We start from the raw sequence: 18,454 nt of genomic DNA, 5'->3' as shown, positions 1-18,454 counted from the left end.
TCACCACCGTAATTTGACTAGCTTGTTAATGATCTTGCTGGCTGTGCCCATGGCTCTACACAATAGGTTGACTTGGAAAGAGGTTTTCCAGGGCCAGGCTCCTCTTCTATACAAAGTCACTTTAACTTCCACAGTTATTTTCAGGAGCACAAATTGTCCACGATTGACTACTTCCTAATGGCACTTAGGTTAAAGACTGAAGGGAAGGAAGGGGGTGTAGCCTGGGTGAGCAGTTCATTCCGCATGTCATTTCTCCACCACTTGAAATGCTAAATGGCCAGTGCCAAAGAAAGGAAAAAGAACTCCTGGGGACATTTGCTCAGCACCTAAATTTAAAACTTTTTATTTCCTGAGAAATGATGCAAAGGCTGTAAAATGAAATTGTTAACATCAAAGCCCAAAGAACTCACCATTTGGAATGGCAGAAAACTGCTTACACATCTGTTTCCTGCTACATGGAAGCTACATGGTTGAAGAGAAATGGTTTCTCCTTCAGAACCTTGGACAACCACCTTGTCAGGAGGAACAATTCGATCTTGGTTTAATATGATGATGTTATTTGGCGATATTATCTTACATTCTTAAGAGTCTGTGATGAGAATAAGTCTGAGGCCATGCCCTCAATCAATTGAGAGAGGATGCTCATTGATTGTAATGTCTGCTATAAATGGTCAGAAAGTACATTTATTAAATAGTTTGTCTGTACCCAGTATATAGTAGTGAGCAAGACATTCACTGTGGAATGAGGAAGCCTCAATTTCTAGTGTTGGAAGGATTAATGAGTTCACTTGTGATTCAAAGCTTCTCTGGTGCCCTCTACATTCACTCCTGCCTCTTTTCGTAATCCTTGATGTTAACTGGTTATTGTAAAATAGTCAAAGTATCATTTGAATGAGTTCCTAAAATTTTAGAAGGCAGAAGCTTGTTTCTCCAATGCAGGAGTGTGGACAAGAGGGATTTCTGGGAAGAGATAGGGCTATGAGGACTCTGCCCTCATCAGCTGATTTATTCAAACAAGGATAAATGGGTTGCCATGAGTGACTTGGTTATAAAGGTTATAAAAAGCTCTCTCTTGCATGCTGATATATTTCACCAGGTGATGGCCTCCACCACTGATGATGCCGACAGGAGGATTTAACCAGAAGCTGAAAGGATGCTGGCACAGTGCTCTTCAGATGCCCAGCATCTAGAACTTGTGATATCTGATACTGTAAAAGTAACCACTCCATAGCAGTCTGTTATGGTAAGAGAAATCAAACCACAGTGAGCCTTGATATCAGTTGAGACCACTGACTCAAGTTCTCTATCAAACAACAACAACAACACACATACACCACACACACACACACACACACACACACACACACACACACACACACTAAACCAAGCCAATGAAACAGCATCTTCATGAAAGTCAAACTTATCTTTCATTTGTGTGTGTGTGTGTGTGTGTGTGTGTGTGTGTGTTGTATGTGACTTTATGTGATTGTGTGTGACTTTTGCATGTGAATGTATATGAATTTGTGTGTGTTTGAGAGTGTACGATTGTGTACGTGTGTAAATTTGAGTGTCTGCATGTGTGTGAGACCCATGTCTGTGCGAGTGTGTGATTGTGTGTGTGTGTTTGTGTGTGTGTGTGTGTGTGTGTGTATGTGTTTCTAATCGAATTTATGTCTCTGTGTGTGAGGGTACATGTCTGTGTTGGTATGATTGTGCATTCGAGTATGTGTTTTTCTTTGAGAATACATTGGTCAAGAAAAACATTCCTTAGAATGTGGGGGTTACTTAGCACACATCTCCATGAACATAGCAGCTGTGATCCTGGCCAGAGTCAACTCTTGTTTACAGTGAATGGGATGCAGTGCACAATAGAAGCTCAGTATGTGCTGGGATCTGTGTAGAGTTCTCAGGCAGAGCCATCACCCCAAAACAAAGGGCATTCATTTGTTTTTCTGTTATGTCTAGCAGCTATTTCCAGATGTTCCCTCAGGCTAGTAATTCCTGCTTACAGGCAGGGCCTTTTCCATGCAGTCTAGAAGATGCCATAATCAGTTTTTCATTGTGACGAGTCTAGCTCTCCCTGTGATGATGATTCCACAGTGCTGGCACCAACGTCAGGGCCCCTTATGTCCAAAAATGACACAGTGGATTGGTGTCATCCTTACCATGGTGACAGCAGTTGACATGGAAACTGTTGTTCCTGCCTTCTGTGCATAACCATTGTGCCTCTCTCAGGCTTATTAAGTGTCAGAAATATTTGCCTGCCCATCCTCCTTTCCTATTAGCCCTAGTAACAGCACTGTAACAGTATTATCTCTGGGGGGGACCTGCCTTCTCTGATACCCTGAAATGTTCATTTTAGAGTCTGTCTCTCCTACCCAACTCCAAGCTGAGCATGCCACCCTTCCAAGTCACACGGGGTTTCTTAGGAATGATTCTGTGACTCATTGCATGACCCCCAAGTGTCATGTCTTGGCTCCTTCTGAAAGGATCAGGAGAGTGACAGGAGTTGTTGGCCATTGTCAAGCCAATGGAATGTGACTCTGAAGCTGCTGGCACCTCAGCAACACCGAACATGCTAGAATAAAGACACCAAAAGGGCAAACGACCACGGTAGTTTGTGAAGTAACTTCATGCTTAATATGCTTCGGAAAGGATCGGCACCTAGAGCTAGACTTTACTGAAATCAAGTGTGCCTTTCGACTTTTCAAATATGTGAAAGAAAGAATGTGAACTACGGTGTTGCTACATAGCCCAGGGTAGCTTGGAACTCTCAGTCTCTCTCCCCAAGCCTTCTGAGATCTAGGATTTTGGGCATGTGCTATTATGCACACTTGTCTATTTTCCGATTAAAGATGTTGGCATTTGAGACAGCTTCCTTCACTGACAGTCCACAAAAGTCCTCAAAAATACACCAAATAAGTACTGTGAAAGTTTCCCTTCTTAGAGATGTTTGTAGGTGTTGGACAGTGGTACTTCCACTAGGGAACTTCGTTTCAGCAAATCTTTCCTCTTCTACTAAGCCAGTGGTTCTCAACCTGTGGGTGTGACCCCTCTGGAAAACCTCTAACTCCAAAAAGTATGTGTTTATATTATGATTCATAACAGTAGTAAAATTACAGTTCTGAGGTAGAAATGAAAAAATATATGGTTGGGGACACCACAACACGAGGAACTATTTTAAAGGGTCACAGCATTAGGAAGGTTGAGAACCACAGCCTAAACACCACCACACACTGGCTTCTCTGGGTTTCACCATAAGGAAACTCTCTAGAGAGCCTGGGCTGTGTTCCATTGTGAGGAGGTGGATATGTCAGGGGCTGCCCCTCACTTAGTCTGCTGTGTAACTGGGAAGGCAGAGCTCACAGAGGATAATGACAGGGAAATTCATACCTTTGGGGCTACAGCCTGCCAGTGAGTCACAATATTATTATGAGGTGTGCCACAAGGAATTTGTGACTCATATAGCTAAAGTACCAGTGTTCTCAGATGATTAAAAAAATAAACATGAATTAGAGTAGATTCAAGGTTATCCTAATATTAATATCATATTCATTCAATTGCTTCTCCAGGATGTTTTTTCAGAGTGGGAGAAAAAGGGTCGGCATAACATCTAATACCGACACAGCTCTGTTTCAAGGACTGTGTTGTTCCCACGGATGCCATCCACCATATGTGTCCAAACGATGATAATAATATCCTCGAGAAGCAAGAGGAAAGCAAGCGGCAGAAGCATTGCCAGTGGGTGCTGATGTATTATTGCAAAGGGCTGTTTAATTTGCAGGAGATATTTCTCTGCAATGCTTCTGCGATGGAGATTAAAGAACCATTAGCTACTAAACATGGTGAGCTATTGCCAGTACTTCTGTGGCTCAAGAAAGGGGTAGATTGTCTTATGCTAGAGTTCTCGGAAAAGGCCTTAAGCAGAGTAAAAATGAGATGGGCACAGTATGCCAGGAGCTCATGTCTTCCTCCAGGAACCTTTAATGTCGGTAACCAGGGTATCACAAGGGGAGTTTAGTCACTGCTGAGCATGCTCTTGGATGTTGCATGCACTATCTCACCCACTGGTCCTTGGCCATGGTGCTACCTTTTCCAGTGTCCCCTTTGGTTAAGAATCTCCCAACGACTCCCAGAGACTCTGGTCTCTTCTTAGCTTTAATGCAGTAAAACTGAGGGATTTTAATTGATTGATTAGTACTTGGGTTACCTCACTAGCAGAGTTTAATCACCAAGTGGCTTAGGAAAATGCAGTCATTTTTCAAGTGAGCAATGCTGTGCAGATATGTTTAGGAAGACTCTCAGACTTGCCTCTGTTGCTGAATGATATACCTCAGTGTTGCTGGGCTCCTAAACATCACCTGTGATAGTCAGGCAACTACTTACTAAGAGGTAACAAGGCCTTTGTGGATCTGGGGGTTGGTATGAGTTCATCAGGAAGATACAACACTCATAAGTTTAACCATAGAGAAGGTTGGAGCTCAAGCAGAAGCCTTTGCTTCAGAACATTGTAATAAGTAACAAGGTTAATGGGAACTATTATGAACAGAAAGAATGGTATCTACCCAAACCCATGTTCTCCAAAACCGTCAGAATAAAAGGAAAGCCCCTAGAGATGTCATTTAGTTAAGATGACTTTACATTGGATTCAGATGGTCCCTAGCTTCAAGAGTCTTCATAAGAATAGAACTGGGAAAGCAAACACCAGCAGACTAGACCACCAGGCAAAGACAGAGGCAGTGACTGGTCGGAGGTTTCTACTAGCCAAGGTAGACTAACGACTACTCACAACCACCAGAAGCTAGGAGAGAGGAGTGAACAGATTTTTCCCCAGAGCCTCCAGAAGGAACTAATCCTCATGACACCTTGACTGCAGACTTAGCCTCCAGATCTGCGACTGCAGTGGAATACATTTCCGCTGTTTTAAGCCACCAAGTGTGTCATGGCAGTCCTTGGAAACTAAAATAAGAACCAACATGCACAGATGGCCTTGCACAGAACAGGTGCTTTGCTTCTGCTCTAACGTTACCCCCAAGGGAGGAAGGAATGAAGGTCCCTTTTCACAGACAGGAAAACATGTTACTTGGTTTTGTTTGTTTGCTTTTTTTTTTTTTTTTTTTTTTTTTTTTTGCTGAGAAAAACAGCTGAAGAACGGCAGGGCTTCTTTTGAATTACAGTCTGAGAGGTAATGCTACCTGCTACCCTGTGGCATAGGATGCTCAGCATGGGGGCCCAAGGTGGTGGGTCTCATTGTATCTGCAGTCTGGAAGTAGAGAGAAGTGAATTTTGGTGCTCGCTCAGTCTCCTCTTTTACCTCTTTTAGTTGATTATGTCACTCCACCCTAGTTTATGGCACACAGCCTAGTTTATGGTGGTAACATGTAGCATGGGTCTTTTTCACCTTAGTTAAACCTACCAGGAAGTGCCCTTATAGACAGACACACTTTAAGGTGTGTCTCCTAGGTTACTCTAAATCCAGTCTTCTGACAGTATTGATTGATCCTCACAGAACGAATGAGAACTAGAGAGGTTGAGACTTTATTCCTACTCACAGAGCTTCAGTGATAGGGCTGGGACCTGGGTTTATATAACTGTACTGAGCTGCAGAGCTGTGTCTCCCTCTCTGATACTTCACTTTTCTTTCCCTGGGGGCTTCCTAGTGACAAGTGTTGTTCCTAAAGGCTTATATATTGGCTCATTGAATTAGCATCTTTGTCTATTTTGATCACAGATGTATCCCAAGAGCACAAAGCAATTTCTGGCACAAAATAATTACTTAATAAATATTTGATGAACAAATGGATCCTCCTACAAATTCCACGAAGTTAAGTATAGTCATTATATTCCCTCAACAGAAGAGGAAATCAAGGTATGGGAATAATAAGCGCAGAGTCCTGAGCCTTTGTGTTAGATCACATGGTGTGACTGATTTCTCTCCACAACACACCAAATCACAGTAGTACTTGCACAAACCCAGCTCCTTACAATATCTCTTAATCTGCCTTTGCGTCACCACCTGTCTCATCACTACCATCAATGGTATTGCTTAGTACTGGGCACTGAGCTGTGTGTTCATAAACCACCATTGCTCTAAGCTGGCATGCCCCATGGACTACCCATATAATTCTACCTTAAGATATTGAGAATTAAAGCACAGAGAATAAAGTCACATGCTCAAGACCACAGGCTGGTAAACAACAGCATCAGGTCAGTTCTTTCTGATCCCAAGACTTCTGCTCTTAGCAGGTGGCTTTCCAGGGTAAATAACTTCAGAAGGCTAGAAACTGACAAGAAATGTTTGACTCTGTAACCACACCCTCTTCCAGGTCTGTGAATGTGACTTTTTCTCCCAGCTGTAGACCTACAAGGTCTGGGCACACTTAGGTCCTCATGAATAGATTCTCTTCTTTCTTTTCTGGAATGCATAAGGTATATCCAAATCCTTCTTTCCAACACCTGAAGCTATGGTTTTCTCTCATTTTCTTGTTTGTCAAGCAGAGAAAATAGGCTCAGAGACAGAAGAAGACTATGACTATCTGAAGGACACATCAACGAACTAGATAAATGCTGCCCCTCTCTCAGGAGACTTAATCTAGTATTTTTTCCTTGTTCCCAAGTGTTCTATCTTATTTACAGCCCCCAGCAATTTCTGGATTCATGTCATGGAGAATAGTTTCCTGTTAAATCCCCAGAGTCACTCCCACCCCTTGAGCTAAGGTCCTTTAAGCTAAGGTTCTGAAATGGCATTGTGTTCTAACTGGAATTAACTTTACTCAAATGATAATACAAGGGAGTTTCTGCTTTCAGAGAGACGTTTCTGGAGAAGGGTAGACATTAATCAATAGAGATGGTGGCCCACCCTACTCATGGGAAAGTCTAGTTCTGCTTAGAGCACCTAAGGTCCAAGTTTATTTGAACAGCATAATGGGACCTGTAGCACTTTCCAGTTTATAAATGGAGAAAAGAAGTGATCCTACTCCCAAGTCATTTTCCCACTGATGAGCTCTAGCTAGTCTGAGTCTCAATATCTTTCACATGAACTGTCAGAGCACCATATTACCTTTCATTCTATGTGCCTTTTGGTAGGACTCAGAATGGGAAAGAGGAGTTCTCTCTTGGGAAGGAAAGGAAAGGGAAAGGGGCTTCTCTTGGAACTTGTCACTTAAGTAATCAAGTCAGAGTGACAATTGTTCTTAACTTTCATGCCATGGTTCAGAATGAGAGGAGGGAGAGGAACCTGGGTAGGAGGAGTGGAGATACTTATAAGAGCCCCAATGTAGGGAAGGGCAGAGGCAGCAAAGGTGATGTTGACTATCACATGGGCCAGTAGTATTGTCATCACTCAGGAGGTAGACAAGGAATTAGCAGATAGCCTGAGCAAGGTCTTGAACCCAGACATTTCTCATCAATGGGAAGGAATGCCACCACTTTTAAAACATGACTATGTAAAATGGTTAATCCAGAGATATGTGGAAGCAGGTAATGATGCTATGTTGCATGGATTCATGATTCTAGATCCTTCCATATGTATCCTTATATTTATGGAACCATAGTGAACATTCAATCAAAATTAATTAAATGAGTGAGTCTCATGGGAAGTATAATATATTAGCATATTTTCCCATTAATAACTTTGTAAAAAATTGATAAAGTTAAAATTCACATCTTATTAATAGTGTAATGCTGAAACCTTACTATATTCATTTCCACATTTAATTCCCACAGTTATCTGGAGAAAAGTGTGTGTGTGACTTTGAATATATTATCAGGTGAACTTTCTGTTTATCGGTTGCCCCATCTGTAAAGCAGAAATCAATGCAGCTTCCGTCTCAAAGAGTCATGTGAAAGCAAGATGGCACAATTCACACAAAGCACTTGACAGTTTTCTATTGGAGACTGCCATCTCTGCATCTCCGGTCTCTTCACTCCTGGAAGAAGAACTCACAATAGGGCCTTGGGATGCATGTGCCCAGGCTAATAGCTGTGGTTCATGCTCCTGTTGCCGTCATCACCTTGGACTCTACAGTTTGCTGATACTTCCCATTAAGATAGAAGTGGCTGGAATTTCTTGCAACCTAACAACCTTGGCTTACGGTGCAGCTTTGGAAAGCATTGTGTGTTTTTCTTCTCTTCAATGCTAATTGTTATTGGGAAAGCCCTCTGAAGCCCTATGTGCTATCATGGGCTAAAGAAGCTGAAGTCAGGTGAGAGGCAACCTGCTAAAATATGGCCGATGGATAGTCCCTGATGTCTCTTCTGAATTGCATCCCATAAGTGCACAGTGGGTACTGCACACTGAACTCCATGTCTCCTACTGCTCGCTCACCCTGCCCATCCCACTTGACCCCAAGGATTGAGTCTCAGCTCTTCTAACACCACACCATCTTTCTCCTTTTATCAGTCTATGCTGCTGATGTCTAGGTAAGCCCTGCAGGAAGACTGGCGTCTGAAGACATCGGAGAGAAGGGGAAGAAGGGAAAGCAGGGGAAAGAGAAGAAGGTACAGAAGCAGAGGGAAGGAGTACAAGAGAGAGGCAGAAGAGGAAGGGAAAAGAAGAAGAAAGAATAAGAAAGAGTAAATGCAAATGGAAGTGAGATTTAAAAACACCCATGGTGGGGCTTGTTGAGTGTGAGATTTAAGAGCACCAGGTCTGGGGTTGTTGAGTTCAGCTATGAAGAGGAACTGTGACCCATGGACCATTGGCATGAGAGGACGCAGAAGGCCAGCTTATGGGTTGATTCTAGTAAAACATTAGCCAAACGCTGATCTTCTGCAAGAAGTCTCTTAACTGTTGAGACATCTCTTGAGACTGGGTTTTCAGATATTAAGGAATGGCTTCAAATGACAGCATCTCTTGCTTGAAAGATCTGGTTTGAGAGCATCGTTTTCTCTTGGCGATGATGGTGGGAGCTGAATAGCGACTACCTGAACACAGCTGCTCCAGAGGAGGCCCATCCCATTTCTGATCACTACAGTGCTCACCACTGTCCACGTCATGAACTTAAATCCTCTCTCCAGTCCCTAATGGTACCTGAAGTTGGAGGCTTTAATTTATATTTTTAGAATTGGAACACCATCTCTCCCCCCACCTCATAACTTCAATACAAAGGCAATAATTGATAGCTGGGTTTGAAGGAAGTCAAGAAGAGGGAAAGGAAAAATAGAGGTGAAAAAGGAGAGAAGATATTTAAAATGTGAAGGGTAGAGTTGGAGTTCCAGGAAAAGGGCCCCAAGAACAGGACACATAGTCATTAGGTAGCTCCCAGTGGTGGGTGGAGTTGGTGGTAAGAGTCCAGGGTCTCTACTTTTGGACAAGAGCCAGAGGCAGGCCATGGGGATGGAAAGAGTGGGCAGCTTAGGCCTAAGATTCCTGCCTGGAGTATGGAAGGGGAAAGTCTGGGGCAAGGGTGCAGACAGGGTGAACAGGTAGCAAAAGCAGGAGGAATTACAATGCTCCTTTCCCCTGCGGCTCAACTGGCCTGTTTCCATGAACAAGGAGTGTAATCTTTGCAGACCAGTAACTTTCTTCATTAGTACAGGGTTGTACCAACATGTTCATCATCAAATAATGAACTTTCCAAGGGACTCCTCTGAGCATAATCAGAGGGAGATCCTTAAATAAATAAATTAGTCAACAGCAGTGTATTATTTCCATTAGCTTTCTTGGATGATTGATTTAACATTATTGAGCCTAGAATTTCTGGTATACAAATAACATCATTTCTGGCTTATATTAATTTCACAAAGCAAGGTACTTGGTCCCAAGTGTTTCTAGGTTTAAATTCCCATTAACGATGGTGAAGTTGTGTGGGAGGAGGTGGGAGTTGGAGAAAGCGAAGGTTTTATTGTGCATTGTTTCATTAAAGTATGAGTCAATCTTAACCATTTAAGTAGTTTTCATCTCCCTGACAACCAGAAGTTTGCCAATATTGCAGATTATTTCCTGTGAAGATTCTAAAACTGTATTATTTCTAAAAGAGAGATATCTCTCCTGCTAAGGGGCTTACAGACTCCCTGTTCATTTGATTGAGTCTAGCAGGCTCTTTCTAAGCAGCTCTTTCTAACCCAGTCAAATTGGTCTGGAGAACACACTCTCCATTCAGTGAATAACATGAGCCCTTACTGTGTAGCAGAATCAGAGAAACCATGCCTCTGGGGAAGTCCTGGGCTTAGAGGACAGAGGTGAGCTTTAAATAAGACCACAGGGCTTCACCATAGCTCCCAACTGTGTGGAAATCGTAAAGAAACTAACCCTAACCCTAACCAAACCATGTAAAGTGGTTTAGAGTGACGAGGGCTCTTTTGGAAGGGTTCTCCAGAAGAAATGAACCTGCTTCTGAGCTGTGACAAAATATTGTCCCATGAATGTGGAAGGAAAGGAAGGTGTTCCCCCTCCCCAGAAGGAGTGGGAATTGTGAGTCTTGGAGGCAAGCAGGACCTTGCTCTGGGCATGGCACCAAAAGAGGCAGGATTGATGGACTTGCTGGAACCAGTAAATGATCAATTATGAAATATTTTAAGGGAAATGCAGTTTTGCTCCTTTTAAGTAGCAATGTTAATTGGAAGAAGGTTAATAAATATCTGTAGGGAGAAAGCCCTCGGGAATTTATTTTGATGAATAGAGAACACTTGTAATTATCATAACGGGATTGTCTGTAAATAAATGCTTCTAAAAATGCCCAAATTGACATTTTAAAAACAGTTTGTTCTCTTAGCTTAGAGACACTCTCAAATTCTGGGACCTTCTGTATGCATTCTTAGCTCTCCCCCCATTCTCTCATAAAAGTCTTGAAAGCTCTTAGGAGTTTGAATTTCTCCAGGTCAGTTTCAGCCACATTTTTATTGAATTACCACAAAATTTTAATTTCTGGGTTTGGCAGTGAGGAGTGACCTTATGCTGGTTGGTTGGTTGGTTAGTTAGTTCATTCATTCACCCATTCATTTGTTGTCAACTTAATAGGAAGTACAGTCATTGGGAAAAGGGAACTCTGAATTGAAAAAAAAAAAAAAAAAAAGACTATCAGATTGGCCCATAGACGAATCTATGGGGGCATTTTCTTAATTAGGGATTGTTGTGGGAAAGCTTAGGTCACTATGAGTGGTGCCATCAATGGGCAGGTGGTCCTTGGATGTTTAAGAAATCAAGCTGAGCAAGCCAGGAGGAGCAAGCAAGTAAGCAGCATTTCTTCATGATCTCTGCTTCAGTTCCTGCCTCCAGGTTCTTGCCTCCAATTTCTACCCCAACTTTCCTTCATGGTGGACTGTGTCATGGGAAGTAAAAGAAACCCTTTTCTCCCCAGGTTGTTTTTATTCACAGTATTTACTATACTAATAAGAACCCAATGAGGTCAAGGGTATTCTAGAATGATAATAGTAGGTAATTATTGTATTTAATTATATTAATACCAGGAGTATGTGATTTATTTCCATTTTGCATAAGAAGAAAATGAGATTAAGATGGTCAGGTAACTTGGCCAAGTTTATAGGGCAAATGAATGGAGGAGTAAAGATTAAAGACCAGGCTTTCTGGGCCATCTACTCCTATCTGTAGTAAAGGTGGTATAAGAAGGTGAGAAGCCTGATTCCAGCCTGTGCCCCACTATTAATTAAACTTTGGACTTATCATCCCATGGCTTGATTTCTTTGGTATCCACTTAGTCATTTCTCCTAAGTGCTGTCAAGTGCTCTGGGTGCTGCAGATACTATGGAAATGAGAAGAAGGTAGTTTCAAGGAGATGAGAATCACAAGGAGAGAAAAGACATTATTAAAATATCACTCAAATAAATGTAGAATTGCAAGAGAAGCCAGTATCTTATTACACAGTGGAAAACAACCCCTATTGATTTTTGATTTTTTTTTTTTTTTTTTTGAGCCAAGCCTGAGTGTTGAGTAGATCTAGTTCCATAACTGGAGACCAATTATTTGTAGGATGGGAGATGTTGGAGAAGCAAATTCCCCTGAGTAAAACCCCTTGGTGGGTAGAGAACTTAACCCTGAAATAAGATCTCAGAGCTTGGAGGTCACAGGGACTAGGAGCTATAACAGGAGAAAGTGAGGCAGGTCAGCCATGCTAGGGTTGACAGATCTTCCCAGGCTCCCAATAAACTCACCAGTGTCCAGATTTCAGGACTGCCTTTGTTTCTTTCCTGCCTTTCTCTTTCTGAAATTCTCTCTTAACCTTGCTCTTTCTTTCAAAGGAAGAAAGTCTTGCTTAAGTGAATACCATTTTTAAAGAGCTTATCATGACTTTTTGTTGGTCATTTCATGATCATCAGTACCCAGTGTTTGTGTCCCATGGAACCTGCTATTTTCCCGGGAAGCAGCATATTCTCTTCCCAGATGAGGTAGCCCTGACATCCTTTCTTTGGCAAAAGAGACAGAACTACCAGGAAGACTCAGTGGCTAAGGCCTCGAATGCTGGAAAGCACATTAGTCTCAACAAAAGCACAGAGCCGTCAGACACTTCCAAATCTTTGGCTGGTATGCTAATCTGGCTGATGACAGTGGTTGATAGACAAAAGGTCACGCAGACTCTTGGTATTGTATGTTCCCACCCCTTCATTTTATACTTGATGATGTGACAAATAGGTGGGGTATCTGCTGAGCCTCTGCATTTACCAGATGTGCTTCTCTTTTTGGAGGAATATTGTTTCCTAGTGTCTCTGAGGAAATAAAGAAGATAGAGAGACACCTTATACTTTATTAGCATGGACATGCAGATAGGTCCCAGTACTGATTAATACACACATTGTATTTTTAATCTCTGTTAATTTGGGATTTGCTATCCTAAAGGAAGATTAGAGGCTGAGGAACCATGCTCTATTTGTGGAGTAGGAAGGAGATGGTAAAGTGATGGTTAACCATCCCATAATAATTATTAGCTGTACCTCAAATGGCAGGACTCTCAGAGGGAAGCTGAGAAAACTCCATAGTTTGAGTTAACCAAACCTCCTTCTTGACATGGAAAAGCACAATGAAAACACACGTGCGCACACACACACACACACACACACACACACACACACACACACACTCACCACATAAATGCAAAGCAGTGATATTGCTGAAGAAAATGGGCTTGTCTCAGAAATTTTGTAGCTAAGGATGAGCCAGTCAGTGCCTTACCTACTTTTCTAATGCTGTGGTAAAATACCACAACAAAAACAATTTAAGAAGAGAAGGGTTAGTTCATACCTCTGGGGTACACTCTATCATGGGGTCAAAGAAGAAAGATCTGGAAGCAGCTGGTTACATTTCAGTCTTAGGCAGGAAGAAGAGAGTAACGGGTGTTTATGCTCAGCTTTTCTCATTGTTGCATAACCCAGGATTCTAGCTCAGGGAATCACTCGTCCATGCACAAAGGGTGACAAAGGGTTGGCCACCCGACTCAATCTAATAGAGAGAATTCACACAGACACACTCAGAGGTCCTTTTCACTCAGTGTAATTTTGGACTTCATCCTGGGATTAAACTTCATTGGAAGGAATGCTTTTGTTTCAATCCTGAGATTATTCAACGTTTCCCCAGAACAATCAGATTCTTTTTCTAGCCCCTAAAGGACAGAATACCTAGATGCTCACAGTTTGGGGATCACTTGGGTCACTGTGAATCTTCAAAGCAAAAGTTAAGTGCTTCAATTTCTTTTATACTCTGGCTCATGAACAGGGCCTTTAAGATTTGATACTGCTTCTGTGAATCTTGAACTTCGGGAAAACCACTGCATCTTGTCCCTCTGACCCACAATTTACTCGTCTTTAACATTAAGGGCTGTGACCCTGTGTAGTTCAAAATGGTTAAATTTAAATGTAAAAATTTTAGACTATTAGACTGACTATATCATCAAACCCTTCAGCTCTTCCAATACATTTGAAGGCAATGGTATATTTATGGAATGGTTGTGCTAAGAAGGGGTTTGACTATTTTCTTTTAAAGATTTGGAAAGGGGCTGGAGAGTTGGGCCTGAAGTTAAGTCACTTGTTGCTATTGCAGAAGACCTGTAGGTGCTTTGCTCCAAGCACCTACACAGTGATTCTCAACCATCTGTTACTCCAGTTCCAGAGCATCTGATGCTTTTATCTTGTCTCTGTGGTGCCAGGCATAAACATGGTGTGCATACATATATTCAAACACTAAGTATAAAATAAAAATAAAATACACACAAAACAAAAATACTTAACAATATTTAAAAATTAACACATGTAAAATGATTTGGGGAAAACAGAATAACAGCTTAGAATTCTTTACAATCTATAGACTAGAAAAAGGGATGATTACAGAATCCTATATTGCTTGAGGAAATGGTGTGCCCTTGGCTATTGATTCCCTCACTTTCTCTCTCCCTCCCTCCCTCTCTTCCTTCCTTCTTTTCTTCCTTCCTTTCTCTCTTTCTCTTGAATTTGTGTGCTCTCACTCTGTTTTAAAATATTGTTATTTCTATAGTGTGGGATATACACATCTGCATCATTCAATAGGTTGTGGATGTGTGTTTCACCAGCTAGGAAAACCACTTGTACTTCCTGGAGCTCCGAGCCTTTCATTTGGGTCTCCAGACTTCTGGAATGCTCCAAGTCCATTTTTGCTATAGCAAAAAGTAAAACCTCTGGAGGAGATCCAAATGCAATAAGTCTGTTCTTCCTATGGATAGCTGGTCAACCTTAGCCTGTATGCCTGTAGACCGATCATACTGCTCATGAGAAAATAGTCAAGAAATATGCTCAAATTTTAAGCAAATCTACTGGAGATAAGCTATATGTGCTAAAGCAGACAATAATCTTACCCAACAATAAGCGAGGGGAAGTTAAAAGTATTTAAATATGAAAGGTAGGGAAGTGCCTAACCTTCTCTCATGGAAGTTAGCCTTCAGTGTGAATAAAAGCTGAAGTTCTCCACACTAATGTTCTAAACCTATTGAGCCTGATCAAAATCCCTGTGTCTAAACATGCTGCCAGCTGACCCAGAACAGGGCCAATATTTCATTTGGCTTAAATCCATGCTTTTTCCCTCCTTCACAGAATTACCTAAGTGATTTGCTAGCCAGAATTTCTCACTTAAGAGAGTCTTCAGGAATGTGTGTGCGTGCGCACACTCATGTGTGTAAACGGAAAATAGTTTCTATTATTAAATGAAATATATTTGTAAAGTTCCCTCACATCGTTGATATATGATAAAAAATATTTTGTGGAGTTAAAGATTGCTTTTCTTTTCTTTTTTTTTTTTTCATTTTCAAATTTGGAAAAACCAACACAGCTGTGAGATTTTACATACAATAACCCAAGAGAGTTCCTGTTTGACCAGTTTCCAGATAACAGAAGAAAACAAAATGAGTGTGGAACAGTTTATCATTCTTTGAAACAAGATACATTTTTCCCATGTTCAGATCTGAAAATACTCAGTTGTAATTTAATCTACCTTTATTAGATTACCCAGTTATGTCCAGAAAATAGTGGAAACCATCTAAAATTAAAATGTAAGGTCAGAGAAATGGGCTGGACGTGAGAATTCCTGCTGTTCTCCCCTGACATGTATTCTCAGCAGAGACACGGGCTCACTAGAGACAGAAGGACTCAGTGTCTCCCAGAAGTGCCCCCTGGGAGGTTTGCTTTCATTTTGGCTTATAGTGTCAGATGTAGAGGAGGTCAGAAATGGTCGTCAAGTTGTCCTCTACTGATTAAATAACAACAACAATAACAATAAAAGCGTCAATATCAAGCATGTTGGTGTGTATTCATAATCCCAGCTACTCAGGAGGTTGATGCAGGAGGATGACAAGCTGGTGACCAGCCTGAGTTACACAGTGAATTCAACTAGACATTCAGTATTTGCATTGCTACATCTGAGGACCAACTCCATGTTAGTTGCCCCTCCCCCAAGCCATAACATCAGTTATAGTACCAAAAGTAAGGCAAAAGGAAATAATAGTCCATGCAGCAGATACTCATGTTGGTTCATAAATGCAAGTGTATAGCATGTAGCATTTCTCTTTGTAAACGTAAAACTTCATTAGCTTGAGAATGTCAAGTGAATAGGAATTTCACCCTCAGTTGTCATGGGGACTGGCATTTCCTCATAATTCTTTACCAATCAAGGAGCCAGACGTAGCATCGAGAGTTTTTGAAGAAGGCTTTACACCCCAGGCTATTGCAGTGGCCAGCCATATGCCCATGTCTTAGAGCTCAGTAGTCGTGGTAGATAATGAGTTATATTTTGAGATCCTTTTGGGGAAAGATAGTTTCTTTTAATCTTATTGTTTAATTATATTTGTTTGTTTGTTTTCTGTAACCATGTACACATATGTACACATTCACACATGAGTGTATGCATGTCTGCATACAGGCATTTTCCAGGGCCCACTTGTGGAAGTTAGAGGCCAATTTGTGGAGGTTGATTCTCTTCCCACCATGTGGAACACAAGGATTGAACTCAGGTCTTCAGACTCCTTTAGCAGAGGAGCCATCATCTCACTGGGCTGATTATTATCATTATTACCTTTTATCTGTGACCAAGATGCTATGCATACAGCAGCTGTGTTGGGAGATGATCACCTTATCTAAATGACTGACAGTTTTCAAACTTGGTGAACTCTCCTTTTTCTTTTTCTCCTCCAGCTAACTTCAAGACCATTCTTTTGCTTCTGCTTAACCTCAATAGTAGAGTCCTTTTGGGGATTTCTTTTTATTTTTTTATTTTTTTGCTCAGTTTTAAAAGTATAATACTATTTATTTAACTTCAAAAACATTTCAACATTCTAAACATACAAAAAGTAACAGAATGTTGCGGATTGCGTTTAGGTGCAGAGGGTTTTTAAACTTCCATGGATACAGTAGTTCTTTGCTTTGCTGAACAATGAGTTCTACAGTTTCTTTAAAAAGTTTAAAATATACTGCACTTAATTAAAGAAAAAAAAAAAAAAAAACACCAAACACTTCTCACGCCAGCTTCCCCCTCCCCCATCTTCACAACTAAGAATGTCCGCAGGATGCCGTGCCACTATATACAGAAACAAGACAACCTGAAGATAAATGAATGCCCACTGCAGTATTAACAGCTCCAGCCTCCATGCACGCCCTGAATCTATGGCCCTCTTCAAAAGGCATCTTGCCCTAAAAGCCTCCTCGACAAACAAGGAGCATCAAGAATCTGTCTGGATTGTTTTGTTCTCTTTACAAACTATAGGTATGTACAGTTGACAACTCAGGACTTCTAGCCAATAACCATATGGTTAACACTACCTTATGAGTTGAGAACAAGATGCCAGAGACATCTCCGAATGCCTTGTCAGACCAACAGCCAAGTGCTCTGAGTGAGGAGGGCTTGAGAGTGCCTTTCATTTTAACAATGTTTGGAGCTATGTGCAACTTTGACACAGTTTCAGGGCACTCCAGAAACCCACAGACACCTCATGTAAACCACTGACACTTTGAGAAACTACAATGTGATCATGATCAAATTTTGTAATTAAACCTAATGGGGCAATAGACACGACTCACATAAGAGATGTGACAATCACAGCGTTCTCTTACTCTAAGGTATAAATAAAGAGATAGTTTTTATTCATCTTCCTCTCCTTCCTCCTCCTTGTCTTCTTCTTTCACCTTTTTCCGGGCAACTTTAGCAGGACCCTTGGCGCCATCAAACTTCCCTTTAAACTTATAGTCAGCAACATCCTTCTATACTTCTTCAGTTCTGCTGCCTTGGTTACGTAAGGATGCTTCTCACTGTCACTTAAGTTATTCCAGATCTCACCCAGCTGTTTTGCCACTTCTCCAATGGTTTGTGGATTTGAATTTGGGGCAGAATTTGGAGCAGAATAAGAAAAGTCTAGACAGAGGTCTTTTGGGGGCATTCGGGTCCTTCTTTCTGCCTCCTTTAGCTGGTCCATAATCTTTCATCTGCTGATCATAGCATACTTTATCTGCCTTTCCCATTTCATCAAACTTTGATTTCTCTTTGCTAGACATTGTCTTCCACTGCTCCGGGCACTTCCTGGAAAACTCCACAAAATTGACTGGAACCTCTGGGTTTTTCTTCTTATGTTCTTCTCTGCATGTCTGCACAAAGAAGGTGTAAACAGACATCTTGCCCTTTGGTTTTCTGGGATCACCTTTAGCCACCTGGACTTTATTGTTCCATAGACAAGGCAGCGCAAGGCACTGCCTCTTTGGGATTTCATGAACAGTAGGAAGCATTACTATTTTCAGGGAAATTTTATTTCCTTCCATCTGTGAAGAAAACAGTGCTCAAGGAAGCAATTCTTTCTGAGTCTTTCTGCTGGCGGTGGCAAAAGAATACAACCTAGAGACTGGCAGAAAGATTGTTGATAGTAGATGTTCTCTTGGTCTCTCTGCACTCTATGTCCAAGAGCCAAGTCTTCTCCCTCCAACCATTCAGCTCGAGCCTTGCCTCATGACTTGCTCTGGCCAATGGGATGGTATGGTAATGGGCAAGACTTTGACT

General features: G+C 41.5%; 1 pseudogene across 1 annotated transcript; it reads right to left on the bottom strand.

Moving 5' to 3' along the window:
- Positions 1-17,547: 17,547 nt before the first annotated feature.
- LOC308440253 (high mobility group protein B3-like) lies at positions 17,548-18,186 on the bottom strand (annotated as a pseudogene). The gene has a single exon. The product of its transcript is annotated as a high mobility group protein B3-like (transcript).
- Between the last annotated feature and the right edge of the window lie 268 nt (positions 18,187-18,454).

The sequence above is a fragment of the Micromys minutus genome (genome assembly GCF_963924665.1).
Source record: "Micromys minutus genome assembly, chromosome: 31".
Taxonomy (NCBI): Eukaryota; Metazoa; Chordata; class Mammalia; order Rodentia; family Muridae; genus Micromys; species Micromys minutus.
This window is presented reverse-complemented; position numbering and strand designations above follow the sequence as displayed.